Below are 27,370 nucleotides of genomic sequence, written 5' to 3'. Positions count from 1 at the left end.
TTATTTAAATCCTGTTTAACATATTAATTCATTATTTTTGAGTAGTAATTTAACAGAGGCACAGATGTTAGGTTAACTAAAACAAGGATGGTGCAAATATGCTACCACCTGGTCAGTCACTCCCACTGGAATGAATTCAAAACAACTACATTCATGAGCATGCAGAGACAGTCTGGCAGAGGCACGATCTCAAAAAAACATAATGGTCTCACCCAACTGGATAAGGACTGGCGGTGATTACAGAAGAGACTAGGAAAGAAGTGCTCGGATATAGAGGCTGGGAGAGGGCTCTGGAGAGCGTAGGCAGCTGGACTGCAGTAATTAGTCAGTGAAGCTATTCGCGGTTAAGGGTCAGCTGACCCATGGCTTTGCTTGCTCAAAAGAATGGCAGAGGTTCTTCCCTCTCTCAAATATGACTGTGATTAACATCAGCAATTACCTGCAGAAATTGCTCCCCCCCTTTTGTCTTTTAGGCAAAGAGAAATGGATTGCCTGTAAGGTGTAGATAGCCTCAACCACAATGGACTTTCTATTTTAAAGTTTACTCAGACCACTGTCTGAAAGTGCATTCAATAAAGTATCATATATACTTTGTATCATAGTGTGTTTGCAGGTTTATGTCACCTTCCCTGCTCCACAATCCTCTTGTTCTCAATTAATCCAGCCAAGGAATGGTTACTTAGACAACATTGACACAACTGCTGCCTCATTTACTTAGCTTTAATATAACAATGTCATACAGGAAAACAGTGAGGTGGATGTAAACAGAGGCAAACCCATCTGACGTTAAGTCGCAAGTAAAGCAGGAAGCCTTAGTTTCATAAATCCAAATGAAGGGAACAGGCCAAAAGTGTCAGAAAAGATGCCGTAAAGTCATGAAGACAACTTTTCCATTTGAATATATGAACCATGCATGAAGCATTTTCTTTCAAGAAATATTCTCTGCAGTAAACATTTTACCCATGCACCTATCTAACCTAACTTTCGTGAAGCCCTAAAAATTATCTCTCTGATCTCTACATTCAGGTCTGCTGTCATTTATGGTTGAGCTAATGAGCTAACCTCTCAACACCTTGTGAATTTGTTGATGTTTACCTCCCTAGAATTGGGAAATGTGGGGGAGAGAGAGTAATATGCACATTAATGAGCACGTCACACGGACAGCAACTAATTACAATGACGCATCTGGGACCTCATTTGGTGATGGTGTCAGCAGTAACAGCCTCCCGGCCATTTGTGTGCAGTCTGAATTACCATAGAAGTCCCACTGAAAGTTACTCTTGTCTGAAAGTGTACGTGTCTTGCAGAGAATGGAGGCAGAAAAGCGTTACATTTGTTTTTTCTTTAACTTTGTACCAGAGAGAGTTAGGAGAGCATGTTCTTTTGAGGTGAGACAGAAAAGGCTTTTATCGGCTCCTCTGTGGGCTAACCTGAGATTCTTGAGATCAAGCCAGTGTGTTGGAAGATCTGCTAGTAATGGCATCATTAGCCAGGGTCTTGTTGTTCCTTTCGTGGCCTACCAGAGAATATCCTGGCTGATTACAAAGACCTCTAAAAACTAGAAACAGGAATGAAGTCACCTATTCACAACAGGCCATATGTATATGAGCTATTATAAAAGTATAGACTGCACTGTGTGCCGCAGTGCGTTTTTTTAAGGTTCGAAAACAAATCTTGTTGTAAGGTGATGGTGGACACCTCCACAGTTTTCGAGCCATTGTTGGAATTTCATTTGTTGGTTGCAAAATGGACATAAAAATCTGTCAAATCCATATAATCTTTTGAGCAGTGCATTCATGCAATGCCATCCTACCATATGTAGGATGCACATGCAGTCACCCAGTTCATATACAGAAATGTAAGTGGTTATGTGGCAATTTATAAATCCATTGCACACTTAGTATGTGTTCCCAGAACATTACCAGTAGGGGTGTCACGATTTCAGTTCTAAATTGGAAATTGATCGAAATTAGCTTCCGATTTCAACCATCAAAATCAAAAGCAGGATCTGCAATTTTTTTTTTTTCCCCATCCACCCTCGCCTACTTGCGTGCGTCAGAAAGAAAAAAAAAACAACACCACTTCAAAAACGACACAGCGTGTTGCCTAAGGTGCTGCCTTAGTGACATTATGCAGTAGCTAACTTTCTAAACTTGCTACTACCACCAGTAGTCACAGGTAACGCCAGGACTAGAATCTTAACGGTTATAAATAACTAATTATTAACTTCGCAACTTAACAGGTTTAGGGTAAAACACACTGTGAGGTTCTCAAAAAAGTGCTGAAACATTAGTGGATAACTTGCAATTGATATGCAGAGAGTATGCGTTTCTTTGAGCAAATCATGGAGACATGATTTGTATGTATGCCTTCGAGAATGACAGGCGGGCAGAGATTGAGAAACAAGTGTAGTCTACTGAGGATGGTAAATCTGAAACACACGTGGGAGAAACAAACAATATGAAAAGAGCTGCCATGGTAATTATTAGGTGTAAAAAATGATATATCTATTTGTCATAAATGTACGTCAGGGTGCTGATACACTGGAGTTTGCAGCTTTATTTCTATGATTCTCTCCCAACATTGGCCTCATCCAAGCTGTTTGAATCGATGTGGTGGTATCTTAAATATTAAGGTTGGATCAGTGAATCGTCACACCACTACAACAAGTCACCTCAAGAAATTCATTATTACAGGTCATACAAACTTTGACAAGTTCATTGTTAATATATGGAAAGTTCAATCTTTAGAGATTTCTAAAGAATCAGATCCTCATAGCAGCTGTAACATTAGTCATACATATTATGGGCAATTTAGCTGACAAACACGCTCCACGAAAGAGCACGGTCAGGAATAATTATGCTCCTTGGCTGGATAATGAGTTCAAATCCGTAATGGCAAAGCAAGATTCCCTGCCAAGCTGCTAAATGAATCTCTAGCAAGTAAAATAGTTCATCTGACAGCATCCCATACTGCAAACTGTGGAGCAATGTCACCCGTTCATTGTTGGGTTTTGTCTTTTTAATTGGCTTTGTTGACAATAATATGATAAAACAGTACAGTGTCTTGGAAAAGCCATAATATTCAGTAAATGCAGTCTTAAAAATCACAGCTAATTGCCTTTGTAAACATCTTGTATGCAGACCATATGTAAGTGGAGTAAAACAGGTTTTGATAATAAGTAAAACTACACTACAAGCTATTGCAAATTCATTAAAAGTGCCATGCCTAAGGCCTGGCCGCATGCTCCAAACAAATAAGGGGCAGTATTTCACCTCTACTACTGGGTTCATACAAACTTAATTTACAGTCACAGTTAGAAAAACAAAAATAGTCGGTCAAGAATACGCAAAATTTGACCAAACTGCTTGAACTAGAGCTGGTCAAAATAACTCTGCTATCCATATAATCTTTATGTATGGCGTCGGCCTATAGTTTACATTATAGCTTGCTTAGCTCCGTTTTAGCAAGGCCATATTATTAAGAAAACAGCCTCAAAACCATATATCAACGGCATTTGGAATGTTTTTCGGTACAGTCTGTCTTGTCAATAGTTGCACTAAAGATACATTTTGCTAAATACCTCAACACTGTAACCTCTTCGCATTCTATTGAATGTTTTAAATTCATATTTCAGATCTTACACAGTGTATCTTTAAACATAAAGTGCATTTGGACTGCACTAACACCGCCGTCTGTCATCGATTTGTGCTCTCTTCCCGGCTGATGTCTTATTCCTCTTAATGCCTCTGGCTTTTTCAATGAAATCCCCATATTACTTACATTTCTAATAACCGTCCATTAAGCATTAAGCCTTTTGCATGAAGTTGATTTCATAGATAACATCTTAAGTGTGTACATCACCAGTTTAGACTTAGTTGTGTATTAGTGGCTTGTGAGATAGGAACTTCCTAATTCCTTTAGAGAAATGAAGTTTCTCACTTTTTCCCAATGAAGCAAGGAGAAATGTAAAATAACTGTGACAGTATGGAATATCTTCATTGTTGACCTTTCCAATGGGCAGAGGAACATCGCTATAGCCACACATGATATCATGTATTTGATTAAATTAGTATGTCTTTTGATCTTTCTTGACAAAGCATTCATTCACTTTAATGACTATTTGCTAAAAATGGCAATAGCCTCATCTTTAAGTTAAAGTTATCTTGTCACACAACGATAAAGCTGGTTTCAGTTTTGATCTTTTTATTACTTAAATAGGATATTTGTATGGTCATTTATTCATTGGGTTGCTTGATTTCTTTTTTGATTTACCATTTTCTTTAGTACTTGTGTTACATTTGATTTAATAGTTAATTCTCTGGTCCTGGCTGTGGTTAGGTTTACATTTGAGTCCATTACATTTTATGAATTATGATTCAAGAGAGGTAATTTGGAGTGTTGTTTCAGCCCTGCCATGTTCAATGAAGTCAATAACTCTAATCAAACATTGTATGAAGAGGAAGAATCAATGGTTCTCCTTCCTATTATTATGAGAACTGGAGCAGAGCCCCATTGGCTTTCAGTCATGCTTACTTGTGAGGTCTATAATTTACTTTTGTCCCAAAGCAAGCTTTTCGCCCCATTACGCTCTGCTCATGGCTCTTTGGCCAGAGCCAGTCTTGGTCTCCATCATCATTAACACCTGCCCGCTCATTAAATTGAGCAGCCAGATAAAGGGACAGAGATTATAGATTCCATCATTGCTCTTCACATCACCCTGGCTAATGATTTGTGTACAGGTTTAATGGTTAGCAAGGCAAAAGGCCAAACAGTACCAAATTGTCACAAGTCAGGGCACTGGAACAAGTGTCAATATGTTGGATTGTTTTATACCTTCGCCTTTGACATTCATTATAAAGCCCTTTACTAGTCAATGAGGCCTGAAGATGAGTATTCAGTTCATTCTTAAAAACGATCTAGCTGAAGTTGCATGCGGCACTCGACTTTAAAACCTAAAGGGACCTCCTGGTGTTTCAACACATTTCGATGTTAATAACTGTCTTTTAATAAATTGTGTTTTCTTGAGGCACTTTGGGATAAAAGGAGGTTTTTGTCACTTTTTTTTTTGCCTTGATGTATTTTTGTCTCTGATATAAACTAGAGCTGAAGCTCAGGAATTGCAATCGCATAATTTACCAGAATTTCTCACCGAAATCCACCACCTTTCACTGAGAAAAATAACTGTGGGAAACCTACAAATTCAGCATGTGTTCATGTGCATCTCTGTGTGTGCTGCCTACAAGAGAAATTACTGTTTTATATACTGGGCAAAACACTATTTTCAATATTGTGGGTGCTGTCCTTTTTAATGCCACAATCAATGCATTAGATTTGTTAAATTGGAGTAATGTACAATATGAAACTACAAATAATCCCCTACACACATTGGTTTCTTTCTCTGGAGAGTGTCTGATGGATTCAAAGGTAGCTAAGGCTTAGAGCCGTCTGTGGCCTCAATCAATACATTCTTGTCTGTAAAGCATCCCTGCCAAAATGGAAACCGATAGCCTGAAGAGTGGAGCACCGGCACATCAGGATATAAATTAGGGTCCTCATCTAGATGGACTCTTTGTATCATTCAGCAGTTGGATAACAAACGGAGTATGTTGAGAAAATCGGTGGGAAAAGGTCAAGTTTAAGAGATTACCATTTCTCACAGCCAAATCCCTCGCTAAATAAGTGCAACCTTTTGTAACATAAACCAAATGGAATGAAAATATTAGTGTTAAGTAAATTAAAGAAGAGGTAAAACATGAATATGAATATGTTTTATTCCTGTAAGTAGGATCAGTTGGTAAATAGAGAGAGAGATTGAGAGAAAACAGGCACAAAGCAGGAAAGGGTACTGGAACATGGGGTTATTACACATTTATTGTTGCAGAAGTGTTGTTGAGCTGCATAGATTAATTCAACAGCAAGGTTTGGAAACTGTAAACATGTTTCTCTCTGCCTCAACTAGCTGTGCATGTTTGACTGTGTAGACATAGGATGTATCAACTGCTATCCTTTTTGCTTGCACACTGACATTGAACTTTGATTGCATGTGAGTAATTTGAAATACAACACTAACTTAGCTGGCCCGCTGCAAAATGAGTACAGTTATTTTAAACATTTCTTTTTGACTGAAGAATTTCTATGTAATGGCAGAGAAAATGGAAAAACAGAATCTTCCTCAAGTTAGCAGTTGCCAGTCAACGATGTAAAAGGTATCTTGACTCTTGGTGCAGTGAAGATTCAATCCCCTATTGATCCACACAGTGTCAAGTTCTTGTCAAGGAGGTCTACACCACTTCCTGATGCAATGCTTCAGCAGAGTAAAGAATACGTCTGAGCAAAACAGAGAGAGGAGGATGAAAGAGAGAGAGAGAGAGAGAGAGAGAGTGAGGCCTGAGTTACTGTAGGTGCATATCTATGTGAGGAATGGAAAGGGAAATTACTAATATATCACTAATGTAGACCTTTCAAACTTGACTACATAAATCATTCTAAATGGGCCCCTTCGTATTTCCTGTTGCGATGTTTGTTAATGCAGTAGCTGGCAGGAAGCAATCTTGGACCAAAGTTGATGCTCTAGCATCAACAAACAAAAGTAAACCAAAAGCATTGATTGTGTGGTTGGTTGTGGAAGTGTCACATTGTTATACTACTGCAAAGTTCACATATATGGACCAGCCGTACTACAGGGGAAAGTTGATAAGCTAAAATGTAAATGTAAATGTCCTCTCACACAATGCGAGTGACAACCAGGTGAAAGCCAAGCACGCTTTTTTTTATTTCCCATAGAAACGGAAGCTTGGAGCTGTTTACCACGCCGCTCTGCTCGTGGAGTGGTGGCCGCTTCGAGCACAGATACAAGACCAACATGGCAATCGGTCTTGCAATCTCTGGTGTCATTGTTCTCTTTCAGCAACTCTTTCTGCAACGTGCACGGCAAGGTTAAAAAATGACAAGAAAACAAAGCTATTCTGTACTCAGGAAACAAACTGTGAAACAGGAAATGAATAACATCCTCGTGGGTAGTACGCCGACTGTCAGGAAACAACTGTCCAGTCGAAGCAGACTATGTAAATTAGGTGCTGAGTGCAACATAGCACAGAGATCCAGCTTCATGAGAGGCCAGAGACTGCTTACTGCTTTGTATCTGTCTGTGTGGACGCAGCGTTTGGGAGGACATTGGGGCGGATATTCTTGGGTAATTTCCTTGGCTGATCCATCCTTAACCAAGTAGTTTTAGTTTTTTAAAATGAACCATACCTTTATCCTATAGGTGGCAGATCAGAAGACACTTGTGTGTGTTGTGTTTAGAACAGTCATGTGTTGTTTTTGAAAAGCACTGACAAATAGGGATGTCACTATACCAGAAATTTAGCAGTTGATACCAATACCAGTGAAATTCCATGATTCTTAATACCAATTCGATACCACAGTAAAAAACAAAAAGATGACATAACAACAGATTCTGTCTGGGCAGGAGCATCGGCATCAGACAGGGAGTGAGAATGAGCAGTGAGGACACACACAAAGGATGGATAACCCTGGCTGCTGATGTTTTTTCCACATCATAACCCATCATCTGATACAGTCCATGTTTTTAATTCCCTTCTTTCTACATTATGCACCCAATCACCTTGAGTTCACCACACTCATTTGGCCCCCGTCTCTACCACACAGAGATTCAGGCCCCTACTCCACCTTTACCTTCCTCTCTGACTCTACTGTGCTTCATGCCAGCTCAGTTGATTAGCTGACTGATGGCAGCTACACTCTCCGTCTCCAGGGTCATGCTCAGATCTGTACAAATATTAAAAAAACATGGATGAATTGGTTTTCACCTCAAACGCACCCACCAAATGGGTGCAAACATATTAAAAAGCTGTGACAAAATGTTTTACACCAGTAGAAAATACTTCCACATTGGATCTGCAGCATTTCTGCTGGGAAACATTGATACCCATACTTCGAGGCCTCCTATTCACACATTGAGTACTTCTAGTGGTAACTGCAAGTAGCATGTGTTGGGGTTGCTAATATCTTCCAACTGGTATCAATTTTTTTTTAACTGTGTCAGCACAAGCGGTGAAACAGGAGCAGTAATTTCACCAGCGTCAGCACTCCGAGGTACGAACAATCACCTTTAACAGTTCACACTCATACAATCAACCGCACTTACAAAAGGAGAGAAGTGTCAGATGTAGTCTGTGAAGGGTTGATTTTAAAATCATATTAATTGCTTTGGATGTTGTCATTCCGATTAGTAAACCACATGAAGAACACTTAAATTTAAAGCATCATCAGACTCCATCTCTTTAGCGCATTGGGATTTCCATAGTGCAGCAATGATATCAGTCGGTACTGAGCCTCCACACAACATATAAGGCTTATCTAACGGTTTGAACCTACATAAAACTGATATCTTAGCAGTGTAAAATGTGCTATTTTCACATTTGTATAAAAAAATATGCACACTGCCACCCGATACAGTAATAGTCCATGGCGAAGCAAAAGTATTGTAGCATATGTAACAAAATGTGTTTTTTGAAAGGCTAAATTCCAACAAATATGGATTGAAACAGGATATTTCATTAGATAAAAACATCAAGCATGAATGAAGCGTCACACCATTTGGTACAGCCTTTATTATATATGTGTATAATGCACACACGGGACACAACTTTTATAGTTAGACAAAAAGTGTGACTATTTTCACATTCATTTTTGATATTATACACATACAGTTTATGATGAATACTGTGGTCATACATACTTAATGTGATCATAAGTTATTATAACTGCATGTGAGTGAACATTGGCATGCAAATTAGTTTTTATGTCCCATTAATTGTCTCAATGGACTTATACAGCCATTATGTAAATACATAAATTCAGCTGCCGGAGGAGAGTACTAACGTTAACCGGCGCTACTCCTGGCAACTAAAGGGGGCTTTTTTCATGAAAAAAAACCCCACCAGAAACCCATCTATTTGTTTTTCTAGATGTTATTAGATCAATATGACAATAAAGGCATGTGCAGAATAGGTATTTGGGGAATGTCGGAGAAGGAGGGAAACATATCATACCCAATGACGGAATAATACAAATTTTGGAACCACAACGTTAAATGGTGAAATGAAAAGCAAGAGGTTCTGTGATGCGCTGCTCAGTTAGGCGGTGTGACCTATTGTAAGCAAGGAAGAGAAGTATGAAAAGAATATCACGACTCCTGTTTTTTTGACAATTGTTAAGTAACGACTATTTAAGGTCATCAGTAACTGTACTATCAGTGGTATCATGTTGAATGGAAGTGTTTCCATAACTTTTTTTGATTCAGCTGCTGGAAGACACCATTGGCTTTTAGTGTATCAATAGGATAGCTGCATTTCCTATGACCTGGGGTAATAAATGACTTAGTCGTTTTCTAAAACTTGCTGTGTGGGAGGCAGAAGTTCTGTAAAGGGTCTGTTTAACCTGACACCTTTCTTCCCTGAATCATACCTAGCGTAGCTAGTGTTTATAACACTGAAGTCCCAAATATGTGCATCAATTCTGAATTTGAGTCCAACGGCACACTATGACAAATTATCTATACTGCAATGTTGTATAGTCTATAAGTTCAATAGTCTTTGTCTTCCTTGGTGTAATTACAGTACAATCAAATTTCTAGTTTCTCTCAATATTTCACCCACAGATTTCTGTAGTGTTACACTTGAATATAGCCGCTCAAATATTCAACCCAGTAATGTTGTAAAAGGTATCAAAACAGGAAAGAAGGGCTACATACTATGAGTTTTTTTTTTTTTACAAGGAGAGAGACTTGAATAGGCTTGACATAGATTTGTTGTTGTGTTGTGCTGTCTGCTCAGATATTTCGTATTTTAGTCTCTGTCCTTGCCTAGCATCGTCTGTCAGTGTTGAATGGTTATTCTTGCCCCAGTTTTCCTTTGGCACAAAAGCCTTTTGAATACAAATGCGTTCACAATAGACTTTGTCAAATATTAATGAAATATTTGACAAATATATGTAAAAAGGCAGTGTAGAAAAAAAAATCATGACAATATTATAATCTCCCCTTGATGTCAAACAGGACAATGTATAGGTCCAATCAACCCACTAACTGTTGTCTCACAAAGGAGAAAATAATGAACGCAAATAACAGTCGATCCACAATGCATATTAGCAGGGATGAGTGTCTCAAATCGGCAGGTGAGCCCCCTCAGCCTGCCACTTTGCCTGATTCCATGGCGTCTTTCACAAATTGCAATGACGCAGGGGCTTTTGCTAACTACAAACATTTTAAGCGCAGTCAGGAAAGTCACAGGGACCAAACCACTTATTCACAGCTTGCTTTATATTCCAGCTGGGCTGTCACACTTCTGCAAGGACGACCATCATGTCTTACACGTTATTTTAATGTCATTTATGCAAAGCCAGAAGCAAGAAAGAACAAAAACGGTTTGCACAAACAATAGCATGTTAGATTATACAAATTATTTACTGTTGTTCTGTCAAGACTGGCATAGAGAAGGTAAAGTGACTTAGAGATGAAAGCACACAAACAATATCCCCCTTTTCTCATTTGATAGCAAAAAAATAAACTTCTAACCAACAATAGATCAGACTATTCTAAACCATTCTTTAGTATTTGTATTTTTAAGAATTAAGGCTGTCAAAGTTAACGCGTTAACGCAATCGATCTTTCCGAGGTTGTAGCGGGCTCAGTTTTAAAGCTAGAGTGAAGATACTGGTATCATATGAAACTAAAAACCTAAGGAATCCAGCTGTACCAAGCACATCATAATGGCTTGGCACGAAGTACAAAGGACTTACCCTAAATTTTGGTAAGGAAAAACTGGCATGGCCATTTTCAAAGGGTTCCCTTGACCTCTGACCTCAAGATATGTTAATTAAAATGGGTTCTACGGGTACCCATAGAGTTTCCCCTTAACAGACGTGCCCACTTTATGATAATCACATACTGTTTTTGGCAAGTCATAGTCAAGTCAGCACACTGACAGCTGTTGTTGCCTGTTGGACTTGATTTTGCCATGTTATGATTTGTGCATATTTTTCCAATAATAAATATACACATATTTGCATAAAGCAAGCGTAATTGCCCACTCCCATGTCGATAAGAGTATTAAATACATGAAAAACTCCCTTTAAGGTACATTTTAAACAGATAAAAACTATGCGATTAATTTACATTTAATCATGATTAACTATGGACAATCATTTGATTAATCGCAATTAAATATTTGTAATCGATTGACAGCCATAGTAAAAATATATATAAAACTCAAATGGACTGTTGTGGTCATACTGTAATGACGATGATAAGGGAAATGTGCTTGGTCCTGTCTGTTTAATCAGCAGCTTGCCTACTGTGATTTGATCACAAGTTTTGAAATATAGCACAAGGTTCATATCACTGTTCAAAAAAAATGTTTCACCTCATAAAGCTTTGAATGTTTTGACAATAAAAAAGTGCACTCAGTTGTGTGATATTAAAGGAATCACAGAAAGCCAAAAAGTGAGAATCTGTGACCTACAACTCCACAGTCAAGTATTTCTCTTATCACATCAGACAAAAGCAATCCACATTGCCTGTGGTGATAAGCCAATTGATTTCCACCTAGGACGAAGGTAATTGAAAAAATGCAAACACGTCTGTCTAACAACGGTATTAAATACATTAAACGTATTTAACGGATGTCAATCAATGGACTCCTTTTGTATCTCACAACGTTGAGTCACACTGGCAGCTGCCACCGATGGTGACGAGCAGAATGGACTGAGAGTGGAGCAAAGAAACACCTGTCTAGGTGGAAGACAGAGAAATTAAAAAAGGATGCAGATAACGTCTGACATTTCTGCTAACACCTAAGAGATGTTTATCTATGAGATGAATGCATGAGCTGGGACCGTTTGATTGGACTGTCCTCTTTGACAGCGTGGGCTGCACAGAGGCCAGGTTAGACTGCATGGTTACAAAATAATCTTATATGGCCTCTAGAGCTGCAACTAAAGATTATTTTCAGTGTTGATTAATCTGTTGATTATTCTCTCGATTAATCCATTGTTTTTTTGGCCTATAAAATGTCAGAAATGCTGAAAAATGTCGATCAGTGTTTCCCAAAGCCCAAGATGACATCCTCAAATGTCTTGTTTTGTCCACAACTCAAAGATATTCAGTTTCCTGCCATAGAGGAGTTAAGAAACCAGAAAATATTCACATTTAAGAAGATGGACTTTCGACTTTTTTTCTTTTCTTAAAAAATAACTCAAACCGATTAGTCTATTATCAAAACAGTTGGCGATAATTTAATAGTTAACAACTAATCGATTAATCATTACAGCTCTAACGGCTTCTGTGTTATTATTGTTTTTTTGTTTAGCTTCTGTTTTGATGGTTGCCCATTAGGGTTAGGCGATATGTTAAAATGTTCCAACCGTCCATCGTCAGCCCAACAACCCGTGATTGTCGATATATTCGTGCAGGTATGTGTGCATGTGTTTGCTAACCAAAACCGTATTTACTAGTCTTTCCAAAAATCACCAACTCTGGTTTGGTCGAAATAAACGCTCATTTCACTGATGTGAAGACATGCCGACTCTGCATGTTGTTTACCCCCGCTGTATCTCTCTATGCCCGCTGAGCAGCAGCTGAGGGGCTCTCGTCTTTGAAGGCAGACCATTAAATTAGCAAAATAAAATGACAAACATCGCCCAAGAAATTGCCCCCCAAAAAAAAACAACCGCCGTTGTACTCCGCCAATCGCTAAAAGCCGATATATTCGTCCAATTACCCAACCCTATTGCCCATTCACAGATTGTCTATAAGAGTCATCTGTGATGTGAAATTGATTACATGTATTTTGCATGTTTTATATTATATGGAAGTATAATCCAACATTTAATACTATATGTTTAGTTTCTGAAATACTAGTGCAGTGCCTGTTCGGTGTTCGGCCGATTGATTGGCCTCCGGTATTGCTGCTTGCTGCTTTCTCGAGAACTGCTCATCTTCAAAGAACTTCACACTCACCAATGTGCTTCATTGCGTCCTCAGCACAACACCTGCCAAGTGTGAAGTCGATCAGATGAACGGTTGTCAAGAAAATAAGAAAAGGACAGACATATACATACAGTCAGAGACTCCTTCCATTTTAGCTAGATATTCATATCAATCACAAAACATGCCACATACAAAATGTGGTGTTAAGTTTTTGTGTGTGTATTAAGTACACATTTTTGAGTTAAGAGGAAGGAAACAATGAAACATAGAGGAGTGTATTTGTTGCATGATGCAGTTGTATTTCATTGCGTGACTCAAGCTGTTGCTCTCATTTGTTGTTGAGGCAAAAGTACAAATACTTAATTCATAGGCCTGAGTCATTTTGTCAGACTTTGTCAAATGAAAGAAACATTCAGCAACTTGAATAAAATAAAATAATAATGCTTTCCTGGGGGCACAGTGCTGCATAAATGGCAGTGATTTGCATGAAACAGATGAAATATGATAATAGTAGATATGTATAATTGTTCATGGGTCACGCAGATGGGCAGAGTCAAAGCAGATATTTGCCAGCGCATTTAGATCAAGAATAACTCATCGGGGCACTGAGCACACAGTGACAGGCACACATGAAAAATGTCATGCTGAATTTGTTGAATGTTATCTTGGCAAACCTAGCCCAAATCCCCTGTTAGAAAGAAGCCGTTGCTTGTGGTAAATCCCGATTACACACAGTGCCAAGGGACAAATCGGGGTGTCACTTAGAGACAAATTAAATTGAGAAATAACATAATTCTAATTGTCCAGAAACCAGTATCCCATCTGCATCACCGTCACCCATGAAATTAAATTTTCACAAGACTAGCTCTGAGTTGATAGAAAATGCTTCAGGTACCAAAAAAAAAAAGCTATGATTTGATTTCTTTTCACTGTGGTCAGTCATATCATTTTTGGGGACAATGCAATCTTAAAACGATATTTGATTCACATTTAATGGGTATTTAAGTGTTGTGTTTGTCAACTTTCAGCTGCATGGTCCGCAAAGGTAGTTGAGTCGATGTGGACCACATTGTCTTGCTAACCTCGCTCTTAATGTGAAGATAGGAGCGATGGAGCGCTGGATGAAACTAATGTACTGTACAGTATGTGCTTTACTATGCAAATTCAGAGTTAACAAGAATTGAGCCTTTTATTTCAATCAGAAACTCCATAGCAGAGAGTTTCCACTGGGAATAAAAGGTAAGCGATTACTATAAAGTCTGTGCTGATTGCTTTGCATCAACTGCATACAAGCAGCAGGAGTCCATTGTTGTGCCACACTTTTATGTTATACTCTATCAGATCTATGCTGTATCTAATAGTGTAAATATTGACATACATTTTATCAATGTCACTGAGTGATTCAACCTTTATACGATGACAAGGTTTCAAAGCTCATCATACAACAGATGAAGCTTCACACTGTACAGGAGAGTAAAAGCCTTTACACACCGGGGGCGTGGCAAATAAACCACACGAAAATAAGAAATACTCGCCTGCAATTATTATATATCCAAGGCGGGGGTCTCCAACCTTTTTTCCTCTAAGTGACAATTTGACAAAATGAATGTGGTCGAGAGCTATTCATAGCACCAAGTTGTACATCGCCAATAGCAGACATCATTTCTGTCTTTTGTGGTCCTTTAAGAACATTGCCTAAAGTTGCAAGGTCACTGATGTTACCAAACTTGCAAGCAGCGTAACTCGTGTGATTGACAGCTGATTGGCAAATAATAATTTTGGCGGGATGTCTCTGAATTTGATTGGATAGAAATTCAAACAGGTTTTCAAAGTGACTTTGTGTTATCAAATATATGTTCATTCTTTGAACCGAGCTACCGGTAGCTCGCTATCTACTTGTTGGAGACGCCTCTAGGGCTTTTATTGTAAAAGGTAAGAACGGAAGGAGTGGATCTGGTACCCACTGCCTTTGTAAAGGTTGAAAGGAATAATAAAGTTTGCCATATTGGTTCAGAATACAAAGCCTACATGTTGTTTTATAATCCTTAAAAATATAGGTGTAACACAACCCATTCCACACAAGGTGATTGGTTGATGGCTTTATTTGTGGTGCAAAAGCTCAGAAAAACAAGAAAAAAGTATCGCTTTTTTGCATAATTCATAAATTCATAATATTCATATTCTACGTGAAAGTACTCATGGCAAAGACAACAGTTTAGAAAAGGTATATTGATGTGCAAAATAATTATATATTGATTGAGTTACTGATTGATTGATGGTCTCACTTGGATTAACCACAGAAATTCCAGCTACCCAACACAACACTCTTGTGTTTGGAGAAATTGCCTGCTTCCTCATACAAATCCAGTCTTAGATTACAGTTTGTTTCATGTCACCTTCTTCTGTGGGTGTATTTCTGTTCTCTTTGCAGTTTGCAGGTGTTAAGATCTAGAGTGAGTTATACAAGTGTAACTGACAGACAGCAGGTCGGCTTCCTTCCTTGCATCGCTGGCACTGTGAGGCAGGTGTGGAAAAGGCACCATGATGAGTGACCAAATAGTGTTTTCCCTCACATCCTCCAACCTTTAATTTGATACAAAACTCATATCAGTGGTGATGAGATTATGACATGTTGCCTCACTCATCTTTGTTTACCCAACATATTACCCTAATTACTGACACTGCATTAAAAACGAGTCAATCCATTAAACGTACTGTCTATTGCTTTAAAGTAAGCAGAAACAAATATGAAATATTCAGTTATATTAAACAGATAAAGGATTGCAGCTGTTTTTCAGAGGGCTACATGGATAAACACTGATCAACATATTTCACCATTTTCTGACATTGTATAGAATAAATAACTAATCGGTTTGAGTAATTTTTGAAGAAAAAAATGACAAAATTGTCTGATTCCAGCTTCTTAAATGTTAATATGTTCTGGTTTCTTTACTCTTCTATGACCGTAAACAAAACATGATGATGGGCTTTGGGAAACACTGATCAACATTTGTCCCAATTTTCTGATATTTTATAGACCAAACAGTTAATCGATTAATCAAGAAAATAATAAAGAGATTAATCGACAATGAAAATAATCCTTCGTTGCCGCCCTAGTAGAGACATTTTTTTACTGATGTCTGTCTATAGCTTGCTGCTGTCTTGACCGTCAGGGGAGCCAGCAATTCAGAATTTCAACAAAGTACACTGTGTAGAGCTGAGGTGCAACATGGGCATCCCTGTGTAGTCGAATATGTCAAATATTCACTTGCTTTTCAGCCCACCACGCTTGAAAAACAAAAGCTGCTTGTGTCTCTTTGGCTTGCTAGGTGTTTGACATTCTTCACCAGTGACTTGTTTACCTCAGCTGGTATCAAATGTTTCTGGTGAGCTGGGTAGCTCTCTAAACCCTCACATCTAACAACCACATGTGGACTGGCTCGTGAAAATTGAGACATCCAGCACAATGCAGTGCTATATTTCCATAAGTCTTCTTTCTCTCAGTCTGCTTCCATGAAATCCTTTTTGATCATGTGCAATCCCTACTCAGTACCTGGCTGCTGACCATTTTCAGCACACAAATGTCCATTTGGCATGAAGAATGCAGCAGACATGATTCTGCTTAACATTTCCAAGCCGGACAAATTGGGCTAAGATACCAGCTGTTAAGCATGGGGAGGCTAATCAGTTTAGCTGAATGCTGAGGATTATGCAGTCAAAGAAGAGTTGTTGTTCTAAACACAATATACCGCAGAGGACAACACATCTGCTGTTGGTTTCGTTATCTGAGCTATTTCCTCTTGTTCATTCTGGAAGCTTGTCTTAGCCTTGTTATTTGCTTGCTGCTGTGTTCCACGGGCCTGTTGTGAAGGAAGTGTCCAATTAACTGTGGATTTGGTGGCATGTGCTATCACATCAAGGTTCCCAGAGTCTCACGTCATCTGTGTGCTTGTGTGGCAGGGTGTGAGGGCTTTAGGCCAGCAGTTTTAAATCACTTCCCTCAGCTAAATGTGCTGCATAAAGCATAGCGTGTCTGCATGCGATAAAAAGAAAGAGAAAGAGTTTCAGAGAGAATGAAAGTCAAAGTGTCCGTGAGACAGTTTGTCTTCTGTATATTTACTATGATTATAAACATAACAAAATTATAAGTATAATAATAATAATAAAACACAATGCAAATTTTATATTTCCATTCCTTACATTTCAGATATGTGACTGCATGTCATATCACATTCTTGAGGCATGCCTGTACATGTTTTTCAGTTCATCTGTGTCATTTTAACTGAAGTACTTGTCTACAATCCACTGCTTTATTAAAGGCAATCAAATATGATCTAAGGAATATCTAGATATTTATTTTTAATCACCGGTATAGCTGCATGTTGTCAACGCTGTATTAATTGGTAATGTGAATTCTAATTTAGGCTTGCTACTTTACATTTAGAATAGCCTCTAACAAGTCTTTTGCAAATAAATACTCCAGCAGGCATGCATGCTTTTACTCCACTACATTGTTGCCTATAGGCTTGTCAGCCAATACCTGTCTGCCCATTACATTCCCCAAAATATTCAATAAAGGTAATATAACATATTGCGCTAATAAGTTTCAAGGCTTCACAACACAAGACACTGTAATTTATTAGTGTTTTAGTGATAACAAATGGTTTGGAAATAAGATCAAATGCACCATTCCTAATTCAATTAATTAATCAATCATAAGAAATGTCTTACTTTAGCTAATAGCTAATACTAACGGAGGTTACATTATGATGCATTCAAGCTCTATTCAGTAGAAATGAGTACTGGGCAAAGTTACATTATAACGTTATCATGATGTGTTCAAATGTAATCTTGTCAAATTTAGTTTTTGGTGAGAAACTTGAGGCGGATCATTAGGGATTAATACATTTGCAAAAACCAGTATGACAATGGTAATAAAGGAGTGTATGTTGAAGTACATGGGATTTGTTGTTTTGTTTGTCTCACATTCAGAACTGGGAGGAATTAAGAAACGTCTCTGGTTTTACTAATAGTAGGACACCAACACTTCTTGTATATTCAGTCTGGAACAACACTGCCGGTTGGTGTTCATCTTGTTCAAATTCTTGATGTGATGGAGTACTGTAGTTGTTCAATTAGAAGAGCTGCTTCACTTCAGCTCCTGTGTTCCATAACCCTTGTGCTATAGGCATGAGAGGCTGGGTTCAGACTCCGTCTTTGGTCTTCCTCTCTGCAAATTGTTAAAGGCTGGCCTCATAAAACAAGGTCCCAAGGTTGAGTCACTGTTGGAGACTGACTCAGACACTGTGTGCTACAAGCAATGATGCAATAAACCTTTGTTTAGGGAAGTACTCACCCAGCATTACATTGTGTGGTCACTGAGCTCTCAGCATGGGGCCAAAGGCACAAGTATTTTTCTTGTGTTTCAGCCTTTTCTTTTTTTTTTTTTTTTTTCCAAGGGATGTTTTTTGATATTTTCACTGCCTCTTGCACAGCCGTCTGGCCAAAAGTAAAGTCCTTGTTTCTTTTATCTTAAAATGTTAATTTATTTTTTTGTTTTTGTTTTTGTTATTAATTTAGTCTGGCAGGTGGATTTGCCTTCATCTTCTCTTCTCCGTCTGTTTATGTTTAAAGTACTGACACTTTCCTGACACTGTTTCCTTTTTTCGTTTCATCCAAGCTGTGTGCGTATACATCCGCTAGCAAAGATATACCTCTGACCCAAAAGTTTCTGTGAGTTCGTTGTGACATTTCATTGACCCTTTGAACTAATAATCTCTGTGTTTTTATCCTGTCTATTCTGTTCACGTTTCCTTTGTGTGTAGTAAGGGAGCTGAATTTGCTTTTCGTCTATTCTGTTTTATTCTCTTTGAAGAGAGACAGATGAAAAGGGGAATTGGGGAGGTTGTTGATTCTTTTCTTAAAGCTACTACTCCGGGCAATATGGAGGCTGGCAGCGTCTCTACATGTATATGTAGCTGAGTTACACTGTCTAATAGCGTGTTGAAATATGTAATATGTTGTCATATCCATCAACCACTATACTAGTCAGTTGAAAATAGTGTTTTACTCTGTTGGAAATGTAAATTCATTGCATTGGAATGTAATTTACCATGGTGAAAAAGTGTTTTTAAAAACACTGTATGGCGAAGTTAGGGATGCAAAACCGAACTGTAAGAAAACAAACCGTTCAATGATGTACAAACCAAAACCGTGGTCCTGTCTTATTTCATGTATAAAATCAGTGTTATGGCTTCATATATTATAGAAATATTCATTCATTGGTTATGTTTTTCGTCTCCCTAATGTGCAAAACAAATTAAACCAAAGCTCTGACCCAAAAACCGCAATACAAACTGAACCGTGGGCTTGTTGAACCAGTGTACCACTAGTCAAAATGTACCTCATTGTTAGTTTGAATTGTATAATATCCAATATAAAATGCATTAAATGTGCAGGTATTAACTGTCTCCATCTTTGAGATAGCAGATATGTTCAGTTATGACCTAAATAGACGCACGCAAAGACACAAAAGAAATCATAACATTGTACCAAAGCTCTGAAGAGTTCTCACTATAATATTCACTTTAATAGCTCTATATTTCAGACACTGTAAAGGAAGAGAGCCATTATATTCATCAAATCAATAATGCAGTCTGTAATTTAAATTTGTCACCATACCGCTCATTAAAACAGTCCAACAGCTAACATTTTAATGGGGAGCTGCAGTTGTTTAAAATGCAACGTGGCAAAGCATGTGAGTGAGTCGTATCTACAGTAAGTAATACAAATTTCCCAGAAATGTGATTATACTAAACTTTAAAAGAGGAAACACTGCAAAGCAGGAGCAACTCCTTAATTCACCAAGCATGCATCCACATTGAAATGTATAACCAGTGCTAATGTGTGACTTGAAATTGGGAGTTCAGGCAATGCAAGGACATACTGGGACACAGTGTAGTGACAGGACTCGAAATTATTGGCGTTATTGTCCATGTAATTTAATTGAGCTTTGGATCAATGCAACTGGGCCTAAAAGCATCCTTTGGCATGTTTGTGTCATCAATTGAATTGGATGCACAGACTTCGACTTGCCCTTCATGTCTTGCTACATAATGAAATGGCTGTCGGGGGTGTGGGCTGAGTAACACTGCTGCAGATGATGACTCCAGCCCTGTCTCAGTCTGGCTGAGTTCAGACCTTGAAACCCACTGAATTGAAATGTGACATAATTAATTATAGAGGATGTAAAGTCTCGTCATAAGTCCAACAGGGAAATAGTGGTGTACTAGATAGGCTTACGGAAACGAGCCCGTTATTGAAAGGGTTTATTGCACGCAACTTCTATAGCCTGCAGGCCTGAACTGAAAGGCACAAAAAAAAAAAAATACAACAATAAAAACAGGAAGCCGTTTTTAGAGATACAAATGAACTGAAGTGCTTTAAGGCTTGAGAATTTCACCTGTTCAACTTTAAAAAGCAGGACACTCACAGCTTCGGGTATTTACGTAACAAGGACAAAAAGACAGTGAATGAGCATTGAAGTGAGTTGAGCCTTGTTGACAGTGTGGCCTTTTGTTCCTGGAGAGGACAGTTGCTAGATTGAATTGATCTGACTTTAGAGCCTAACCATTTATCTTGGTCAGTCATGTCTGATCTGTGGCTGTCAAGTGGAGACGGACTTCTCGGAGAAATAAACTGCTCGGAGAGCTAGCGAGGGGTCTACATTACCTCTCTCTGCCATTGTGGCGACAGCATTTCCTTTACTACATATGTATCTTTGTTTCTTCTCCAAATAATAGAATGTTTTGAGCTGAAACAATTCGTCAGTTAATGGATTAGTTGATCAACAGAAAAATAATCCACATTTATTGGATCGTTTATTTTACAAGCAAAAATGTAAAACATTCTCAATTCTCAAATAATTATTGTGAGAATTTGTGAGCATTTCTTTCTTATATTAAATGGTTATGTGAATATTTTATACTCTTTGTTAAACAAATTAAGCAGTTTGACAACATCACCTGATAGGGAATTGTAATGGACATTTTTCCACCATTTCTGACATCGTACACACAATGTATCGATTAATCTACTGTGAAACATAATCTGCAGGTTAAAAGATAATGAAAACAATTGTTAGTTGTAAAAATGTTATGAAAAAATGCAAAGATTTTATGATCATGTTCCCATGTGATTTAATTCTTATTATATTGAAGAAAACTACTCAGCCAAAATAATTTCAATTAACTTTTATTGCAGTTATAACAACATAATATTTAGCAGACGATATAGTACAAAAAAAAAAATCTTAATTTACAATTAATTTAAGCACAAACAGAGTAGTATTGGAGGTTACAAGACTAAATGGAGAGAACTAAATAAGTAAATGCTCCATTACTTTCCTCCAGCTGCATCAGACGGCTGTTTGGTCCTGCAGCCGTATTTTCCTCGGAGATTTTCACTTTAGTTCACCTCTCTCTAAGGACCCCCCTGGAAAAAAAAATAAAAAAAGTACCGATTTTATTGGCCCAGTTGCAGCTCAGCACTGTCACTCCAATTTAGAAGGCTGTTAGCTGATCCTTTTGACCGTGTCTTCCGCTACCTGGGCCGTTTCTAAGCCACAGATGATAATCCTCAAGGGGCCCTCATTAAGTCTTTGCTCCAATTAAGCCACACTCATTTTGCCGCAGCACAATTGCTCTGTACCACAGCGCTCAAATCCTCCAACAGTGGATTAGGCTGATCAGTGGGTGGGATGGAAATAGCAGCATTGGTAAGCCAGTGGAAAAAGGTGAGCATTTCTTAGGTGTCAGCAGCCACTGCTCACACGTCCGGTGGTGTGCATCGAACAATTTGACTTCAAGGAAACTATATTACATGTGAAATTATACTACATTTTGAGCTATAATAGATATGGCCTATTTAGGTGGCTTAGCGAGTGGAATCACTGAGTAAGCCAGTAAGTCAGAACTTTGATATAGTGAGTAAATTCCTGCTAGCATTAGGGCAATTGAGGCTGTCATTTTTCTTCATAATCATAATCTCTTATGAATCCAATTGCAGTCTGGATAAGAGTGACTGGATAAGTTGTTTAAACATCTCAATGACTTCACACTATATGTTTCTTTGATTTAACAGATGGAAATCTTGAGTTGTAATAATGCTATTAATATAAATTGTCAAATTTGCTATAATCAGAAAAGAATATTCATATGTTTTAATCTACAACAGAACTAATCCTTGGTGAAGGGGCACTTATGATTTGAAAGTTCAGTGACAGCAAAGCTATTTCCCCACTCACAACTACACTGTGCTTTATGAAATACTAGTTTTTCTGCTTCGTCATGTGTTTTGAGTTGCCTAGTAGTCCAGAACCCTACCAGTCAAGGAATGAATTGTATTGGTAACCCAGTGAACACATCATTTAGAACATGAATGTTACTAGCATAAGTTATGGCAGGCCACGTCGTAAATAATAGCACTCATATCAGGTGATAACCAGCGGATCCGACCGCCAAGTTTTTTAGCTGACAGCTGACTGTGCACTCACTGAAATACCTGTCGGCCATCATATGTGTCTTTACTAACCAATCACAGTGCTACCTTTAAATCGCTGCATTCATTACTATACAAATAATCAGCGTCTTAGTATTCAGCATATTATACTGTATGTATTATGATCACTAAATATTCCTTTAAAGTAGTTTTTATTTCTACCAAAGCACATCATATTTGCATACACAAATATGCACAATAATAGCAAATGATCTTTTCAAGTTAATTGCCTTGACTTGTTTATACACATTATAGTTTGTATGTATTTTTTAGCATCCGAGAAAAAATAAGCGTACTTTTACAGACTATCATTGCAGCCCGTTTGCAAGATATACTGAGTCACAAGAACAAGTAAACCGTTGTTTCACATATGCTGTGGAGTTACCAGTTTAATTGTGGCTGCTTTATGGTCGACTGAACGCGCTGCTCTCTTCTGCTCAATGAAACAAACCTGTCGACCCAGAGAACCACAGCAAGCACAGGCAGATTAACTAAGCAGCACTGGTGATTTTTGTAATGGAAGGTGGCTGATGTTAACTAAAAAAGTATCTGTTAGTTTTCACTATGCACTTTTGTGAAAGAAGTCGGTTTTATACTGTTGCTCATGTGCATTTCAACAACGTGTCAGTCAGTCAGTCAGTAAGGGACATCCACTGTCCCAGTCTGCACCACTAAGTTGAATGGCATGAGCCCTGCAAATGCTACTCACTTGTCTTCCCCGACTCAAATGATGGTGTAATGAGCCACTCTCTGGCAGCTGTTTAGGCAGAAAAATGATCAAGTTGACCAAGCAGGGAGAACAATTCTGTGCGTATGTCGTACAGGTCTTTTCTTGCCCGCTATCCTGGTGCGGTTTAGCTAATGTTCTTCCTTGGACTGACATTTCTCCAAGGATGTTTATCCTGGATCACTGGGCATTTGTGGTGGCTGAGTCGTGAGCTCACTCTCCGTGTCTGCTCTGATTTGTGTTTCTTTTGTTTTCTTTCAGACCCTGGAGTAAGTGACCTGTGAATAGAGTCACACTGGAGGTTTTCTAAAGGACTTTCTTGCTTCTGTAACAGTGTACGGACATCTGACAGTGGGAAGCCCAGCAGGTAGGTCAAAATATATTCATAGTTTGTTGTAATTGAGGATGCGGTTGCCTTTTTATTGCAGTTTTTAAGTCAGGTTTGGATTAAAAGGTCAATTTTGAATAATACGAAATTTAAATAATATGGCCAACAAAAAAAAAATCCACACCAACCATGGCATTCTGATCCCAGCATGCACACAAACTGTATATAACGTTAAGTTATTAAAACATAATTGGAAGGTGGTTTACAAGATAACACTAGGACAATGTAAATGTACATAAAGCAAGGCATAGAACAACAATGAAAACAGTGTATGTGAGTCACTGGTGGAATAACAGCCATAGCTTTCGCCTTTTAACTCAAAAGTAGCCGGTAGCTAACCAACCATGACTCTTTTTGACTGTGCTGGAAACACAGATAGTCTGGCAGTGCTTTGGCAGTCACTAGAAGCACATTTATGGCCCTTTGAGAGAGTCTGTGTGGGTACCTGTGTTGCAGCTGGCTGAGCGGCTCTACTACAAGAGGCTCTGTGGTGTGGGTGTCTGTGGAGGAGTGTTGGTACATAGCATCTACAAGCTGCGAGCAGAAAAAGTAGTTCTTTACACGCGACAGTGTTGCCACGATAAAGGAAATTCTAGCTTCCATACAATACCTTGAATAACATTGATATTTAATACCAATTTCGAAATTGACACAACATTGTGGGCATACAAGTTTAGATTTTTATTAAAAGATAAATAGCGGTGTGTGTGTGAACTCGCTTGAGATAAGATAGAGCAGAAGCGCAGCTGGTAACCGTGTATCGATATTGTGGAAAATTAGTATTGAAACCGTCAAATATACATTTTTTGTTGGAAAAATCACCCGCATTATCCTCATATGCTAACAAGAATCCATGTGATTCTGTCTACAGGGAATGAAAACATAACTCTTAAACTACTTTAGCTTAGTTTGGCCCAGCGGCAGCGGTGCGTAACAAAGCAAATTTCGGCCCTTTTCTCAGAACTGTCATCTTTTTCATCCCTCTGGAGTTTGCAGGCCTGAACAGTAAGTGTGTATTTAAAACTGGATATTCAGCTAGCGAGCCTGGTCATTGGGCCATCTGTTCCAGTGCTTCGGTCCCATGACAGTGAAAGCCCAATTACCCCTAGTTTATAATATATCACAGATAATTAACATGTTTGTTATCCTCAGCTCACACTTAAATTTGATTTTCTGCATTGTACGGACAAAAAATTATCTCAACACGGTTCAAATGAGATATTTGTAACTGTGCAATTAGTACGGTGAGCACTGCACTGTAGAGTAATAGATGGTACATGTCAGATTGCTCTCTGTGGTCAGACTCTGCACCACCATCCTTATTTTTGGAAAAGGCACTGCGGCAAGTGGGTAGAAAGATAATATTTTGGTGGTGCTGCTCACTGGGATTGTTCTTTTTTTGGAAATTATAAACATAGATATTCCTTCTTGTCTTTCCAGACATCTATCTCAAATAGCCACAGAGTTTGTCCAGTGTAGACATCTGCTGCAGTTACGGAGGTTTGACATGAGATTTTAGAGAACACAGACAAGTCATAAGAGGATGGTGACATGACAGTTGATTAATTTAGCAATCATACAGGTAATCAAATTACTTTTATTCCTGTGAAAGTAGATGAAGGGAATGTGGGGAAATCAACCTCCCCAATACGAATTTGCTTTTCTAAGATGTTGCTGATGGTCACTAAGTAATGCTAAGTCAAGTTGCTTTTAGCAATAAGTACTTGCTTTTGATAACGGATCAAAACAGGGAGTAAGAAGCACAACCAAAATTATGGCTGCACAATTACTCAAATATTAAACGCGATCACAATTTTGGCAACACAATTGAATGAACATGATCGACTGCAATATTAACGTTTCAAATGCGTGCTCCGCTCATTGAAAACTCTATGACCCAAATCAAGCGCTTCATAAACTAACAGTTTGGTACAATTTTGTTTTGCTTCTCTGAGATGCACTGTGAATAAGGGCCAGTGTTATTTTGATGCAAAGATTTGTATATTAGCTGGAATGTAGCACAACATGGAAGTGAAAGCAATGTGAAAGTGCAATAAAAAATGTTGTCCCTAAAATCAATGAATAATCGTGATAAATAATCACGATCTCAACAATGAGCAAAATAATCGTGATTATCATTTTGGCCAAAATCGTGCAGCCCTAACCAAAATGGTGAGATATTGCTTTATGTGCAGGCCAGTCTTACTTTAGCAAAAAAAAAATAGGACAAAGGTGAAAAATAGTTTACTAAAATGAATCACCGGCCTCAACGTTGCCTCGCAATGCTAAGAGGCATCAAAGTGACATTTTCTCCCAAAGGGCAGGGATGACACAGGATGACTTGGAGGGTGTCAGACACATAGAGCCAACATGCTTAAATGCCCGGTCTTAAATGCCAATGCTCCGTGTTTCTGGTTAAACTTAATAGGTCGGGTTACGTTTTTCCCTATTTGCTTTTCATGTCACTTTTTTTAATAAATGCACCCAGGGAAAATGTGGCAAGAAATACTGGGACCGGTAGGAAATTAATGCGATCACGTCGGGGAAGGGACTGTGCTGAACGACGTGTGGAAAGAAAATGTGTCTCTCTGAACTCCCTTGCTGCCGTGAGGCATAACACAATTAGACTTTAGATTGTTTTTTCCTCTCCCTCTGCCCATCTGATTTCTGCTCTTGCCAGGCTATTCTCTTTCATCTGCTTTATTCCTCTGTATTGTCATAATGTAGCAGACCCTGAGTGCTCTCACAGATCACTGGTACAGCTTATCAGTGAAGTGGTGCCGCTTCAAATTGGGTCCCTTAATTTAGTCTCTCTACATTCATTCTCAGGATTACACTTTCAGGGGAAAAGGCTGTAGTGGTGGAGAGGAAAGATAAACATACTCCTATAGGTAGAACAGTCCAGAGTAGTACATGGAAATCTCATGCAGAGTTTAGGAACTGAGGGAAGAAAGGAAAGTGTGTTTGCAGTCGTGAATGTTGAAGCAGCTTTTTTGGAAAACGACTGCCCCGATCAATCCTCAGAAGTGTTGGAGAGATAAGAGGAACGAAAGTTAGACTGCAGGGAAAATTTCAACCCATTCTGGGAATATCTTTTACTCTGTTAAAGCTCATTTTACATACATTTTATACTGTTCAACAGAAAAACATAATTAGTATGTTCAGTGCATTGCAACTATAATTCACCTCCCTTTATTGTTATTATTATTATTAATATCATTATTGTCATTATTATTATTATTATTATTATTATTGTTATTGTTATTATTATTATTATTATTATTATTATTATTAATAATAATAATATTATCATTATTATTATTAATAATAATATTATTATTATTATTATTATTATTGTTATTATTATTATTATTATTATTATCATTATTGCTGTCCCAAATAAAATAATCTGGGGCTTCGAAGCTTCGGTGAGAAGTATTCGAAGGTATTCAAAGCTTCGGGACAGCGCCACTGCCGCACTACTTTACACACAAACACCTCTGCACACAACAAACAGTGTTATTCGTGTGAGAATAACTAACAATAATTAATGTTGAATATGAATAATGTTGTCGGATTATTCCTTATTTCATTGGCTATTTTGGGATTTGTACATTATTAGTACATACTACATACAGTACATACATATATATATATACTTCATCATTTGAAAACTGATTTG

The 27,370-nt window shown here is 38.2% G+C and overlaps 1 protein-coding gene and 1 long non-coding RNA gene across 3 annotated transcripts in view; one reads left to right on the top strand and one right to left on the bottom strand.

The window, feature by feature from the left end:
* Nucleotides 1–27,370, top strand: part of lingo2 (leucine rich repeat and Ig domain containing 2) — a 244,989-nt gene that overhangs the window by 57,970 nt on the left and 159,649 nt on the right. For both annotated transcript variants that reach the window (XM_037780304.1, XM_037780303.1), the window contains exon 3: nt 23,562–23,667. The gene's annotated coding sequence lies outside the window, so the exon portion shown is untranslated. The remainder of the gene's footprint in view (nt 1–23,561; nt 23,668–27,370) is intronic.
* Nucleotides 618–27,328, bottom strand: LOC119494436. The gene is made up of 4 exons (XR_005208215.1): nt 27,161–27,328; nt 14,038–14,043; nt 12,629–12,633; nt 618–629 (listed from the first exon to the last, which is right to left on the bottom strand). It is a non-coding gene; the product is annotated as an uncharacterized LOC119494436 (long non-coding RNA).

This window comes from Sebastes umbrosus, chromosome 9 (assembly GCF_015220745.1).
Source record: "Sebastes umbrosus isolate fSebUmb1 chromosome 9, fSebUmb1.pri, whole genome shotgun sequence".
Taxonomy (NCBI): domain Eukaryota; kingdom Metazoa; phylum Chordata; class Actinopteri; order Perciformes; family Sebastidae; genus Sebastes; species Sebastes umbrosus.
Note: the sequence above shows the minus strand (reverse complement) of the source record. Positions and strands in the feature narration are given on the sequence as shown.